This window comes from Anabrus simplex, chromosome 1, assembly GCF_040414725.1.
Source record: "Anabrus simplex isolate iqAnaSimp1 chromosome 1, ASM4041472v1, whole genome shotgun sequence".
NCBI lineage: Eukaryota > Metazoa > Arthropoda > Insecta > Orthoptera > Tettigoniidae > Anabrus > Anabrus simplex.
Window position 1 is genome coordinate 760,624,550 of NC_090265.1, and position 15,486 is coordinate 760,640,035.

Here is a 15,486-nt window from a genome sequence, read left to right on the forward strand (position 1 = left end):
TCGAGCATGGGCGTGGCGTTCATTTAAAACCTTCCCGCCGGGCCGAAGCCGCGACGGGTACCCTCCACTGAGCGAGGAGGTAGGTACCCAATGCCGAACGTCTGCGTCGTGGGAGACGCGGACCGCGACACTCCCCCTGTCGGCGACGGCCGGGGCCGCCCCTTACACAGTACGAACAGGACTCGCCTGAGCTCGCAACAGCGGGCTCGGCAGGAGTCTCGCTCCTCGAGGGAGCCTCGCCGGAGGAGAGGACCGCGCGGGGCCGTCCGACTCCTCCTTCTTGAAATGTTTTTTGTTAAAAACAATTTCGGTAATGATCCTTCCGCAGGTTCACCTACGGAAACCTTGTTACGACTTTTACTTCCTCTAAATAATCAAGTTTGGTCATCTTTCCAGACACATCGGAAACTGCGCGAAGCAGATCCCGCGCACCGGTCTGAAGACCTCACTAAATCATTCAATCGGTAGTAGCGACGGGCGGTGTGTACAAAGGGCAGGGACGTAATCAACGCGAGCTTATGACTCGCGCTTACTGGGAATTCCTCGTTCATGGGGAACAATTGCAAGCCCCAATCCCTAGCACGAAGGAGGCTCAACGGGTTGCCCGGTCTTTTCGGACTAGGAGGACACGCTGATTCCTTCAGTGTAGCGCGCGTGCGGCCCAGAACATCTAAGGGCATCACAGACCTGTTATTGCTAAATCTCGTGCGGCTAGAAGCCGCCTGTCCCTCTAAGAAGATGTGTTGTCGCCGGTAGCACGAACGGATACCGGATGCGACTATTTAGCAGGCTAGAGTCTCGTTCGTTATCGGAATTAACCAGACAAATCGCTCCACCAACTAAGAACGGCCATGCACCACCACCCACCGAATCAAGAAAGAGCTCTCAATCTGTCAATCCTTCCGGTGTCCGGGCCTGGTGAGGTTTCCCGTGTTGAGTCAAATTAAGCCGCAGGCTCCACTCCTGGTGGTGCCCTTCCGTCAATTCCTTTAAGTTTCAGCTTTGCGACCATACTTCCCCCGGAACCCAAAAGCTTTGGTTTCCCGGGAGCTGCCCGCCGAGTCATCGGAGGAACTTCGGCGGATCGCTAGCTGGCATCGTTTATGGTTAGAACTAGGGCAGTATCTGATCGCCTTCGAACCTCTAACTTTCGTTTTCTTGATTAATGAAAACATACTTGGCAAATGCTTTCGCTTTGGTCCGTCTTACGACGATCCAAGAATTTCACTTCTAACGTCGCAATACGAATGCCCCCGCCTGTCCCTATTAATCATTACCTCGGGTTCCGAAAACCAACAAAATAGAACCGAGGTCCTATTCCATTATTCCATGCACACAGTATTCAGGCGCAGCCGGCCTGCTTTAAGCACTCTAATTTGTTCAAAGTAAACGTGCCGGCCCACCTCGACACTCAATGAAGAGCACCGCGGTAGGATTTCATCGGGGTCTGCCTACGGCGCGCAGGAACCGCACGCGGTTAACCACGGCGGCCGCGCGCTTTCGACTCACCACCACCGGCAGGACGTCCCACGAACCATGCCAGTTAGACACCGACGAGCGATGAACCGACAGCGTGGGACACAAATCCAACTACGAGCTTTTTAACCACAACAACTTTAATATACGCTATTGGAGCTGGAATTACCGCGGCTGCTGGCACCAGACTTGCCCTCCAATGGATACTCGTTAAAGGATTTAAAGTGTACTCATTCCGATTACGGGGCCTCGGATGAGTCCCGTATCGTTATTTTTCGTCACTACCTCCCCGTGCCGGGAGTGGGTAATTTGCGCGCCTGCTGCCTTCCTTGGATGTGGTAGCCGTTTCTCAGGCTCCCTCTCCGGAATCGAACCCTGATTCCCCGTTACCCGTTACAACCATGGTAGGCGCAGAACCTACCATCGACAGTTGATAAGGCAGACATTTGAAAGCTGCGTCGCCGGTACGAGGACCGTGCGATCAGCCCAAAGTTATTCAGAGTCACCAAGGCAAACGGACCGGACGAGCCGACCGATTGATTTTGATCTAATAAAAGCGTCCCTTCCACTTCTGGTCGGGACTCTGTTTGCATGTATTAGCTCTAGAATTACCACAGTTATCCAAGTAAAGTGGTACGATCTAAGGAACCATAACTGATTTAATGAGCCATTCGCGGTTTCACCTTAAATTGGCTTGCACTGAGACATGCATGGCTTAATCTTTGAGACAAGCATATGACTACTGGCAGGATCAACCAGGGAGCTGGCTGGCTCGAGAGCCGAAACCGAGCGTCGTAGCCCGCCGCCGACGAGTGCGGCCTGCGGGACACAGACTTGCTTTGCTCCGTTGGCCGACCGAGTGGCCGCCAACTAAAATTTCATAGGCCGCCGAGCACGGGCTCTCACCCGGCCGGGCGTGCCTTCACTAGGGATCGGGTCCCTTCACCATCCATCGTCACATCTCCACTTCGACCGCTGCCGAGGTCGGCAGGACCGTACGAGAGGCGTACGATGCTACATTTTCACGCCCGAGCAAGGGCGAGCGGTTACGAACATTACTGAGCGCCGCATATGAGCATGAACACTGGGTGTGCAGAGGCTCGCAGCATTGCAGTCGCGGGCAGGCAGCCTGCCGCTCTCAGTGTATCGGGCGGCGAGTATCTCAGGGTACTAAGGGGGTCCGGCAGATCACAAAATGGCCTCCACAGCGCCAGCGCCAGGCCGCCGCTTCGACCAAACTGGGCAGTCCACGTGCGGGTGCGACCTATATGGCGATGTGAAGTGGTATCGTAAATTACGATAACCACTCCAGGGTGATGTAACCCGGACGGGTGCACTGCGTGATGATGGATTTAATGCCAAATATAAAGTAATTAAGAAGAGATTAAGGAAAAGGTCGCGACCGAAAGCTTTCTTCGCTTATGCTGCCTGAACTGTCAGCGTTAGGCCCAAGGTGTAAGCGTACGAATTGTAGAGCATAAAAAGCTGTACAAAAATGTCCGCGACGGCATATATCTATTTCCAACCCTTTACCCCTACAAGCGGCCATCCGGATAAAAAATGAGCACCTTCAAATTAAAAAGTTTTTCCGATATAGTTCACGAATTTTCCCAACAAGATAAATCGTTCATCCTCCGTTAGAGCTGTATAGGGAAGACAACAACCTTTAAAGTACATTTGTGTGTGTGTGTGTGTGCGTGCGCGCGCGCGCGTGTGTGTGTGTGTGTGTGTGTGTGTGTGTGTTAAGACAGACCGAGCAGACCAACAGCCAAGGTAATGACCACCAGACTTATTTTTCTGTAGCTACCACCGCAGACTTACACGAGGGGAAGGTCCTTATTTCTAATTATGTAACCAACCTTTCCTGAAATGTAAATTTTCGTTCAGCTTATGTAAAATTTCATGAAGTTTTCAACTGCAAACCGCGGATAGAGAGTGCTTCACCATCTCGAGTTCCCTTCAACTTAGTTTGAGGTGACTACGATTTTGTGACTGTTTTTCTTTCCTGTAATGTATTAAATTAACCTCCATTCCAGTCACCACAGTAGATTGGGCTTAGCCCCTGTATCACTGGGCCGGGAGCCCCGTTAGGATTTTATTCTTCAATATCTAGGAGTATACGCGTCCATTCATTTTGTGTTCGGGCCATTAATTTAACCCGTTATTCTTATTCCACAAAGGTCCAGTAGGTTGGCTATTAGATACCCCTGCGTACTAACTTTTGTTAATTGTAAATTGTGCCTGGAGAGGCCAGATATTGTAAGGGGTTGTGTAAGTTTGCCCTAAGCGAGCTGTAAGTGATTAGTTAAAGTTGGAGAACAGGTAAGCTCTTCTTCCGTGTTTCCTAAATTCAACTGCAATATTGAGGTGCTTCTCTGGAAGGCTGTAAAGTTGTTGGAGCAAAGTGCTCTTAAATTGTCTAAACATAAGAGAGTTTGTAAAATTTTGTAAACCGGATCTGGTATCTCAGAATTTGTAAACTAAGAGATTGAAGCCCCGATCTGTAAAATTCCCTAATCTGGGGTTTTCCAGTTATTGTTTCAAGATGGCTATTTGTACCTGTCACTTTATTAGTTCACCAAGTGAAAAATTTGTTAAGTTTGAGATTCTAAAAGAAATGTAACCTATGTTAAAGTTTTAAGTTAATTTTTGGTATAGTAGTTAGACCCATTCCAACCAGCACCTTCTTTCACCTCTTTCTGCTCCAAGGATTTCTCCGTCACAATAATAATTGTTACCGTGTTTTAGCGGTAGGTAGAGGTGAAAGAAGGTGCGGGTGTGAATGGATCTCAAGCTACGAAATTATAGTGCCTGTAAAGTAAATTTAAAATTTAATACGGTTATATTTTCTTTTCAAAATAAATAAGTAACAAGCATGGCAGGTACAGAATAGCAAGTCAAAATAAGGTAGTTACAATATTTACAGAATTTGGGCTTCGCGCCCCGAGTGCACAATGCTTGGGCAATCAGCTCAGTTTTACCCCAAACACAAGTTTTAACAGAGGGGCAGAAAACCCCATTCATACCTAGGAGCCCTTGCTCCAAATTACACTGAAAAGCCTCCTCGAGGCATACAACATACAATTTTCAAAAGAGCCACTCGCTCTCAAATTTAAGCCTCTCCCAGGCCACACCAAATTCCACCTTCAAGCTGTCCTCAACGGACATAAACACAGGGGTAAAATACCCAATCTACTGAGGTCTATTAAACGAAAAGAATGTTAATTAAATGACCTCTACAATAACAATTTGAGAGGAGGCGAACTTGCACTCCTAATACACTAGATTAAGACCTACTTGGCGCTAGGCCGTTAATACAAGGGCTAATCCCCTACTAAAGAGGTGACTTAAGAAGAGAACAATTTGTTTTACATTAACGAAGAATAGGTTGAGAAAAATAAGTTCACCTCAAAACAATATGAGTGGGAGCTCGAGAGGGTTAGCACTCTCTATCCCAGAATGTAGCTTTCCAAGAGAATAGATGAAAAGAGTAGTTACATTTACATTTTAGGAAAAGGTTACATGGTGGAACGCTTCGCACCCGTCCCGAGAGTTAAACTGCTGAGCTAGCAAAGAAAGAATATATTAATCGGCCATTACCTTATAGTTGACCGCTGCCGGAGAAAGAGGCGCTTCCCGCCTCTTGCTATGTACTTAATACACTGAAAGATGGAACAGAAGTGGCCCGGAGACCCAAAAATCAGCAGTTTATATCCTCTCGCGGAAGGTTCTAGGTGTTAGGGGAAAGAAAACACCCTCCCACAAACCTTTTATTGGCTAGGGTATAGAAACATATTCAAGTTGGGGGAAGATACCAATGATTGATCAGAAATTAATAACAGAAATTTGGGATTGGTCAAATGCAAAACAAGGGGAAAGAGAGGGGTATACATCCAACTTAAACAATAACAGAAAGAAATTTAACAAAGAACAAACTTTTGAAATAAAATTTTCTCCAAAGAACAGTTATTTTTCTTCCCACTAGGGTGCACTATTGTAGTTTTTCAGTGGTGTCCTCTAGAAGAGAAAGTTCACACTTCTTACTTCAAGCAAAACAAAAGTACGTCGAAAATGACACAGTTCACAAACTCAAAAATTTCCAGGTGGTGACATCTTCTGAGAAACTAGAAAATTAATAGGGTAAATAAAGTTCAGACTTCCTCCAGCAGAGGAGTTTCCACAGGCGCACATTTTAAATTAGCGGAGTGGAGGTGTACCGCCCGGTACAGACCTCCCCCCCAAAAGTTCCTCGAGGGATGACACATGAAGTCAGTTTGAAACAAGTTCCAAGTTATGATGTGAATATGAAGATAGATTGCAGAAGCATTTATGAGATTTTCTTAATTTGGTTTGTTTCAGTTTCAAAATTTTGTTGTTGCGAGTGAATTAAAGTCTTTCTGTTTGTAGTAGTTGAATTCTGAGGATAAACTTTTAATACTTAAAAGTGAAGAAAAATTTTGCAATGTCCACCAAATATTGCTGTTGAATTCCCATGAAACGGTATTAAGGTTGAACACAAATGTCTATGTAGTTGATGTAGGCTAAGTTGGATGGCCAGACCGGCCGTTACAGCTTGCGTCCAAAGGAAGCCGCTCGGACCCCTCAAGTACCCTGAGATACCGCTCGCCCGCACTATGAGGGGAGCAGAGGTGTTGAAGCACGCCGCACCCGCGGTGAACATATACAGGCTGCGGGCAAGTAGCAGGTCGTGCGCCGCACATCAGCCTTGGCCGGGAGGAGAGCTCCGGCTCGCCGTACACATGTCGTCCTCGCTGGGGCCGAGGGGGCCCGTCCTCGAACCCAGCCGCGGCACAGCGCCGCGCGGCTGCGGGGGCACTGAAACATTAAAGCTAGGCGGCAGAATTGTGTTGGACCATCATTTTTCTTTTGAGGGCACAGGCATGTAGAGAGATTGAGGGGCCAGCGGCGTGCAGATATCCATGGCATTTCATCTAAGCCAGCCACTGTGTGTAGTGGAGCAGGAGACGGGAGCGTGGTAATGGCCGTGACAAGGACAGGATGGCAGTTTAACAATCGGGGGAGGTTTACAAGAAATGCTTACATATAAAATAAAATAGAAGGAGCAGAATGCCTTAAGAGTGGAACTCAAAAAAAAAAATATAACCATCATATTCCTATCAAATTATATGAAGCAAGTTGAAACAAATTTACACCGGTTTCACCTGGGACAGGTGAACCCTAGATATCCTCTCGGTGGCTGGATTGCTTACTAACAATGTAACCGGAGTAAGAAAATCGAGGATGATGCATGGCCCATGAAATCTGGGGGCAAGCTTGCCCGCGGGAACAAAATTCTTGACCATAACCTGGTCACCAACCTTCAAAGGGGTGGGTCTCCGTCCACGATCATACCTTTCCCTAACCTTTTCATGAGACACTTTAAGATTGGCTTTAGCCTTCTTCCAAAGATCTTTAATGTTGTCCGGATCTATTGTCTCGGGCAGAATGTCACTCAGAGACCAGAGGTTAGAGAGCGGCGTGTTGGGAACAAACTTGAACATCAAAGAAGCTGGAGTAAACTTGTGAGATTCATGAACCGCCGAATTCAAAGCAAAAGCTATCCAATGCAGGGACGTGTCCCACCTGGAAGGATCTTCATGATGATAGGCAATAAGTGCGGACCTGAGATTACGGTTAACCCGTTCAGCCAGGGATGGTTGAGGGTAATAAGCCGAAGTAGTTACATGAGAGATGGACAAGTCAAAACAGAATTTACGAAATAAATTAGATGTAAAAGCCTTAGCATTATCAGATACCATATATTGGCACGGACCAAAAGAAGCAAAAATAGAATTTAAGCAAGTAATGGTTGACTGAGCGGTAGCCAGCTTAGTCGGAAATAACCAAGAAAATCTGGTAAAACCATCTACACACACAAAGATGAACTTGTTGGCATTACCCTTTGATTGGGGGAAGGGTCCTACATAATCAATATACAGGCATTCCATGGGGCGCGACGCTTGCTGAGAAGACAAGAGGCCTACCTTGGTGGACATGGTCGGTTTACTAAGCGAACAGGATTTACAAGCCTTTACTAGTTCACGGATTTCACCGTCCATACCTTTACAGATGAACATATCACGAATTTTTTCACGAGTTTTAAAGATACCAAGATGCCCTCCTAATGGGGTCTCATGATAATACTTGAAGGTCATAGGTACAAGAACAGCTGGAACAAAAACTTTCATCATCTTATCATGCCTCGAAGGGCAACATAGAACCCCATTCCTCAGAACATAAGGGACATGTTCCCCAGAAGAAAGGGTTTCCATTATCGGAGCCAGCGTCGGATCTTCACGTTGGTATTTCTCGATATCCCTAAAAAGCATGGGAGCATCTGTTAGGATGGCATTAACCTCAGATAGTATGGACTCGGAAGGTGATGAACTGTCGACCGGCTCGTGGGTCTCGACGTCGTTAGAAAACATACGGCTGAGTCCATCAGCAACAACATTTTCGATACCTCTGATATGTCTAACATCAAATTGGAAGGCAGAAATACGGATGACCCAACGGGCTATACGACCAGTACGACGCGGTCTACCTAAGACCCAGCTTAAGGCTTGATTATCTGTCTCCAGGTCGAATTTGACGTGTTCCAGATAGAGACGGAACTTTTCTAAGGCGAATAAGACTGCCAAACCTTCAAGCTCATATATGGAGTACTTTGCTTCTTGAGCCGAGAGAGTCCTAGATGCATAGGCGATGGGGCGCCTCCCTAGTTCAGTCTCTTGGAGAAGGACTGCAGCTACCGCCGACGACGATGCGTCGGTTTGGACAATGAATTTCTTCGAGAAATCAGGCATAGCAAGTACAGGGGCATTACAAAGTGCTAATTTAAGGTCTTCAAAAGCGGCTTGTTGAGAAGGTCCCCACTCGAATTTGATGCCTTTCCTACGAAGAAGGTTTAAGGGCGCCGCTCTATTAGCGAAGTTAGGAATAAACTTCCTGAATAAATTCACCATACCAATGAACCTGGCGATACCTTTAATGTCCTTGGGAGGTTTAAAATCACGGATGGCCTGTGTTCTAGAATGATCGCCTGCTACACCATCGGGTGACACAATATGCCCTAGGAATGACATAGAGGGTTTAGCAAAGGCAACCTTGGACAACTTAACAGTTAACCCAGCCTTACGAAGGCGATCGAGAACTTCTCGCAGATGATCTAGATGTTCTTCAAAAGTCTCTGAAAATACGACGACATCTTCTAAGTAGTGATATAAGTACTCGAATTTGATGTCGGAGAAGACCCTATCTAGTAGCCTAGTGAGCACAGCTGCCCCCGTGGGGAGCCCGAAAGGTACGCGGTTGTATTCATATAAATTCCAGTCCGTGGCAAACGCTGTAAGGTGTTTAGACTCTTCGGCAAGGGGAATTTGATTATAGGCCTGATTCAAGTCCAAGATGGTGAAGAACTTGGCCTTACGAAACCATGAAAAACAAGAATGTAGGTCAGGAAGGGGCACAGATTGCAACACCACCTTCCGATTGAGAGCCCTGTGATCAATGACAGGCCTGAAGCCTCCTTGGGGTTTCGGGACTAGAAAAATAGGCGATGAATACGCCGACTTAGAGGGCCTAATAATACCATCCTTCAACATCTGATCGATAATTTCTTTCAGAGCCTTCATTTTAGGTGGAGATAGCCTATAAGGTGGAAAACGGACAGGAATCGAATCCGTGACCTCAATTTTGTATTCAATAAGGTCAGTAACACCAAGAGTATCAGAGAACACCTCGAGAAACGACAGACACAGTTTACGAATACTATCAGCCTGCTCCTCAGGTAGATGTCTAAGGTCTAACAACATCTCATCCTGGGTAGGCGAAATACAAGAACATGACACAGAATTACACTTTAATAGTGGGATTTTACAATTAGAAGCAAATTTGAATGTGCACGACCTAGACTGGAGATCGAGCACAAGACCAGTGTGAGAAATAAAGTCAGCTCCCAATATAATGGGGCAAGACAATTGCTTGGCCACAAACAATTTAACTTTCCATGTAAACTTAAAAATACGAATTTTGACCAGTAAGGAACCTAGAATTTCTAATGGAGATGAATTAGCCGATACGTATTGAACAGGAGAAGAGACATAGTCAGGAAGTTTACAAACCGTTTTCAATTTAGAATACCATTCAGCCGAAATAATCGAACAAACACTGCCTGAATCTAAGAGAGCTGTTATAGGCTCGTTATTTAACTCAATCTTAAGAAAAGGAACAGGTACGGGGGTATCCGCCGCAATCCTAAGACATTCTTTAGGGCATTCAAAAGATGAATTTGAAGGCTGATCGTTCTCTGCATTTACAACCTGTTTACTAGGGGCTGAGTCTCGGGAAGATGGATTAGTCGACTCAGCCGAAGCCACTAGTCACTTTTTAGTATTGGCATAGGTGGAATTTGCACCAGAAGTTGAGCAGGAGGGGGTGCTATTTGAGTTTGGGCAATTCTTGGCGATATGTGAGAAGGCCCCACACTTAAAACAGCCTTGTGATGACCCGGCTCCATTCCTTGTCCCACTTGACTTGATCAGTGGACACTTGTTGCGCAGATGGTCAGGCGACCCGCAAGCATAACATTTACGGGGATTGACTGGTCGGCGAGGTGGAGGCCGAGTATTACTAAAGGAAGGCGGGGGTTCTTTCGCGACACGCAAAGAATCGGCGTATCTAACTCCTTCCGCTGAGACGGCCAACGCTTCAAGTTCAGAGAAAGTTTGCGGGCACGCCGCGAAACACAAATATGACCTGTAGGGTGGTGAAATCCCTTCCACAATAGCTTGTACAATCTATTCCTCAGGGAAATGAAGAGCAAACACCCTAGTATAAAACTTAATGTCCTGTATGAAATCAGCCAAGTTTTCATCCAAGCGTTGTACACGGTAATAGTACTTCTGAATAAGGGAGGACCTGGCCCTAGCCGGGATGAAGTTAGCTAGCAAATGGGCATGGAAATCCTCAATAGATGATTGCTCGGCAATGGCTCTTACGATTTTATCTGAGAGAATACCAATAGCATACGGATAGATAATTTGCAAAATTTGACATGGAGAAAGAGAAAACACAAGGGCATGATCCTGAAATTCAACTAGAAATCTTAAAGAAGAAATTACATCACTGGTGGTATTAACGGAAAACTTAGAGATACCTCTGAGCAACATTGCCAATGGATGAGGCAAGCTGCTAAACCCGGGTGACATAGTAGGTAAGGGTTTCAATGGCAAGGAAGTTAATTCAGAACGGATGTTACTCAAAGATGCACGACGTTCAGATTCGTTGTCCAATGGGGCAGGGATAGTTTGAGCAGCAACGGTTATCCTATTAACTTCTCCCTTGGGAGGCGCTTCCTCACTACCTGCATTCACTATGGTGGGTTGATCAGATTTGGGAGGAACTTCCCCAGTTAACAATTGAGTGACCTTACTAGATAATTCGGAAATATTTTCCAGGAGCGTACTAGCTTCCTTCCTCTGAACCTCATTCAGTTTTAGAGACAACAGATCGTTAACCCTATTCGAAAAATGATATAGCCTGCCTTGCACACGCTTAATTTTATTAGGAGACGGATCATTTTCATCAAAAAAACTAACTACAGAAGCTAGCCCAGTAATATTCTCGACGATCGTGGAAAGAGAGTCATCAATTTCTTTCTCTCCCAAATTGGGGATAGAAATGGGCAAATCAAGGGACTCTCTAAGCTTGTTAGTGTCTACTGCAACCGTGCCTCCAGATTGCACATTTCTGATAGTTAATTCATAGATCAACTCCTCCTTGCGCAAATAGTTAAGATGGAGAACATCGCGAGGGCCGGGCATGGTGACAGAACAATTTTGAAAAACTCAAAAAATTCCAGCAACTGGGAAAATAGTTAGAGTTCGGAACAAACAATGTTTAGCCGTCAAAAGGGGCTAAATTGAGACCCATTCAACCACGCTCTGCTACCACTTGTTACCGTGTTTTAGCGGTAGGTAGAGGTGAAAGAAGGTGCGGGTGTGAATGGATCTCAAGCTACGAAATTATAGTGCCTGTAAAGTAAATTTAAAATTTAATACGGTTATATTTTCTTTTCAAAATAAATAAGTAACAAGCATGGCAGGTACAGAATAGCAAGTCAAAATAAGGTAGTTACAATATTTACAGAATTTGGGCTTCGCGCCCCGAGTGCACAATGCTTGGGCAATCAGCTCAGTTTTACCCCAAACACAAGTTTTAACAGAGGGGCAGAAAACCCCATTCATACCTAGGAGCCCTTGCTCCAAATTACACTGAAAAGCCTCCTCGAGGCATACAACATACAATTTTCAAAAGAGCCACTCGCTCTCAAATTTAAGCCTCTCCCAGGCCACACCAAATTCCACCTTCAAGCTGTCCTCAACGGACATAAACACAGGGGTAAAATACCCAATCTACTGAGGTCTATTAAACGAAAAGAATGTTAATTAAATGACCTCTACAATAACAATTTGAGAGGAGGCGAACTTGCACTCCTAATACACTAGATTAAGACCTACTTGGCGCTAGGCCGTTAATACAAGGGCTAATCCCCTACTAAAGAGGTGACTTAAGAAGAGAACAATTTGTTTTACATTAACGAAGAATAGGTTGAGAAAAATAAGTTCACCTCAAAACAATATGAGTGGGAGCTCGAGAGGGTTAGCACTCTCTATCCCAGAATGTAGCTTTCCAAGAGAATAGATGAAAAGAGTAGTTACATTTACATTTTAGGAAAAGGTTACATGGTGGAACGCTTCGCACCCGTCCCGAGAGTTAAACTGCTGAGCTAGCAAAGAAAGAATATATTAATCGGCCATTACCTTATAGTTGACCGCTGCCGGAGAAAGAGGCGCTTCCCGCCTCTTGCTATGTACTTAATACACTGAAAGATGGAACAGAAGTGGCCCGGAGACCCAAAAATCAGCAGTTTATATCCTCTCGCGGAAGGTTCTAGGTGTTAGGGGAAAGAAAACACCCTCCCACAAACCTTTTATTGGCTAGGGTATAGAAACATATTCAAGTTGGGGGAAGATACCAATGATTGGTCAGAAATTAATAACAGAAATTCGGGATTGGTCAAATGCAAAACAAGGGGAAAGAGAGGGGTATACATCCAACTTAAACAATAACAGAAAGAAATTTAACAAAGAACAAACTTTTGAAATAAAATTTTCTCCAAAGAACAGTTATTCCCACTAGGGTGCACCATTGTAGTTTTTCAGTGGTGTCCTCTAGAAGAGAAAGTTCACACTTCTTACTTCAAGCAAAACAAAAGTACGTCGAAAATGACACAGTTCACAAACTCAAAAATTTCCAGGTGGTGACATCTTCTGAGAAACTAGAAAATTAATAGGGTAAATAAAGTTCAGACTTCCTCCAGCAGAGGAGTTTCCACAGGCGCACATTTTAAATTAGCGGAGTGGAGGTGTACCGCCCGGTACAATAATAATGGTTCCGAGGTTATGCTGGAACAGCAGGGAGTAGGCAATGTGTAATAAGACGACGCAGACTAGTAGACGGGGCAATTGCATGTTGGTCTGGGTTCCAGCTCAGCGATTCGCCACGCAAAGAATGTGAAGGAACACATTGCGATAGAGGTTTAGGTGGGTATGTCATCTGACCCACGGCTGTGGCTGATAGCGGCATCATTGGGTGTAAGGGGTTCCCTCATTACCAGGGGATGCCGTGATCAGCCAGTTGCTTTCCTTTTTGCTTTTGTTTTTAGATGTATGCAGTATAACTTTAGATTCAGCGAAGGGTGGTGCAGCTTACGGTCCGGCTTTCCGCCTCTACTGCGACACCAAGTTAGAGTAGTGAAGGGTGGTGCTGCTTACGGTCTGGTTAACCGCCTCTGCAGCGCCTCCAAATTAGTTAGAGTACTGGAGTTAGTGGTTTTATAGTAGATATGGTTTGTTTAGTGTAGGGTGGCGTTGCCCATGGCATGGTTATCCGCCTGGGTGACGCCACTAAATTAGAAGGGTATGTGGTTAGTAGTTTAAGGGGCGTAGATTAGTGATTGTTTGTCTAAAGTTTTGTTTTCTTGTTTCTGTGTATTTATTGCCTGTAATGTATTGCACCCTTGTCGCGTGACAAGGGTCCTAAAATTCTCCTTCCCCCTCCCCTTCTTCTTCTTCTGCTTTGTTACTAATATTATTAATGAATTTCTTTCCGTTCCCCTTTGATTGTGGTAACGGTCCGACATAGTCCATAGGCATTCCATGGGTCGAGACGGTAGATGCTATAACAATAGCCCAAGCTTAGTGGACAAGGTGGGCTTACTAAGCAAGCATTTCTCTAATTTCACTGTCCAAACACTTCCAAATAAACATCTCTCGGATCTTTTCCCGAGTTTTGAAGATGCCTAAAAGCCCCACTAATGGGCTGTCATGATGAGAAAATATACAGGAGGGTCTTAAACATCTGCTTCCACCTTATCTTTTTCTCTTCTTCGTTATCTTCTTCTTAACGAAGACTGATGAACAAGAGGAGATAATATAGAGGAGGGTCCAAACGTATTCCTTCCCCCTTGTCTTATTTGTTAACTTCTTCTTCTTATTATTCTTCTTCTTTGTTAACTACATCTGCTTCTTCTTCTTCTTTTGGCCTTAATGAAGGTTTGAGGACCAGAAGGAAAAACGTACATGGGGTCTTCAAATTGTCCTGCCTCCTGCTCCTCTAATTCCGCGAAGTAAAATACCAAGGTTGTGCCTGGAGTTGTGCTTCTGATCGTCATGTATTGCATCCTTGTCGGGTGACAAGGGTCCTAAAGTTCTCCTTCCCCCTCCCCTTCTTCTTCTTCTGCTTTGTTACTAATATTATTAATGAATTTTTTTCCGTTCCCCTTTGATTGTGGTAACGGTCCGACATAGTCCATAGGCATTCCATGGGTCGAGACGGTTGATGCTATGGCAATAGCCCAAGCTTAGTGGACAAGGTGGGCTTACTAAGCAAGCAAGATTTAAAATCATTCACCATTTCCCTAATTTCACAGCCCACACCCTTCCAAATAAACATCTCTCGGATCGTACGTTAACTTCTCTAGTTTTCTTTTCTTTTCTTTTCTTTTCTTTTCTTTTCTTTTCTTTCCTTTTCTTTTCTTTTCTCTGTAAGGATGACTGAAGAACAAGAAGAGGGTCATAAATTCTCCTTTCTCCTCCTCTCTTACCCCTCTTCTTCTTATTCCTTATCAACACCTACTTCTTAAGGAAGATTGAAGAATAAGAAGGATTTAGCAGGTCTTAAAATTCCCTTCTCCTTCTCTTCGTTTTATCTCTTAATTCCTCCTAGCATGTATCCCGCGAGCGTGCAGTTTCCGCATTGCAGAGATAGTATTTACAGTGTTGATGACGATTCGTACGGTGATGATGATGGCAAAAGTGCTCTATTTTTTTTGTTCGTTACCTTATTCAGTAAAGAGAGAAAATAAAATATTCTCAAATTTTAGTAAATTTACTTGATCCTAATAAGTCGGTTCACCAGCCCCCACCCCCCCACCCTTTCGACCCAATGCGCATCTCCCCAGTCTGCTCCACGGAAATCACAGTACAACTAAAACAAAATAATAATCATAATAATAAAGATAATTCCGAAGCACAAATCGCGGCGAATAATTCTGTTTTAAATTTGCACTAAACTAAGTTTAAAAAATCGTCGTACGTATGGTTCTTCTTCTCTTGTAATTCTTTGTCATTTCTCTTTTCCTCTTCTTCTTAAGGAGGACTGAACAAGTAGAGAAAATATACAGGAGGGTCTTAAAACATTCATTCCTCCATGTCGTTATCTCTTCTTCTTCTTCTTCTTCTACTTTTTCGTTAACATCATCATACAACTTTTTAGGAAGATTGAAGAAGAAGAGAAAATATACAGGAGTGTCTTAAAATTCTGCTTCCACCTTGTCTTTCTCTTCTTCTCCGTTAACGTCTTCTTAAGGAAGATAGGAGAACAAGAAGAGAAAATAAACAGGAGGGTCTTAAAACGTTCCTTCCT

At 44.7% G+C, this 15,486-nt stretch overlaps 1 non-coding gene across 1 annotated transcript; it reads right to left on the reverse strand.

The window, feature by feature from the left end:
* Positions 1-311: 311 nt before the first annotated feature.
* On the reverse strand, positions 312-2,238 carry LOC137497194 (small subunit ribosomal RNA). Its single transcript, XR_011017729.1, has one exon. It is a non-coding gene; the product is annotated as a small subunit ribosomal RNA (ribosomal RNA).
* Between the last annotated feature and the right edge of the window lie 13,248 nt (positions 2,239-15,486).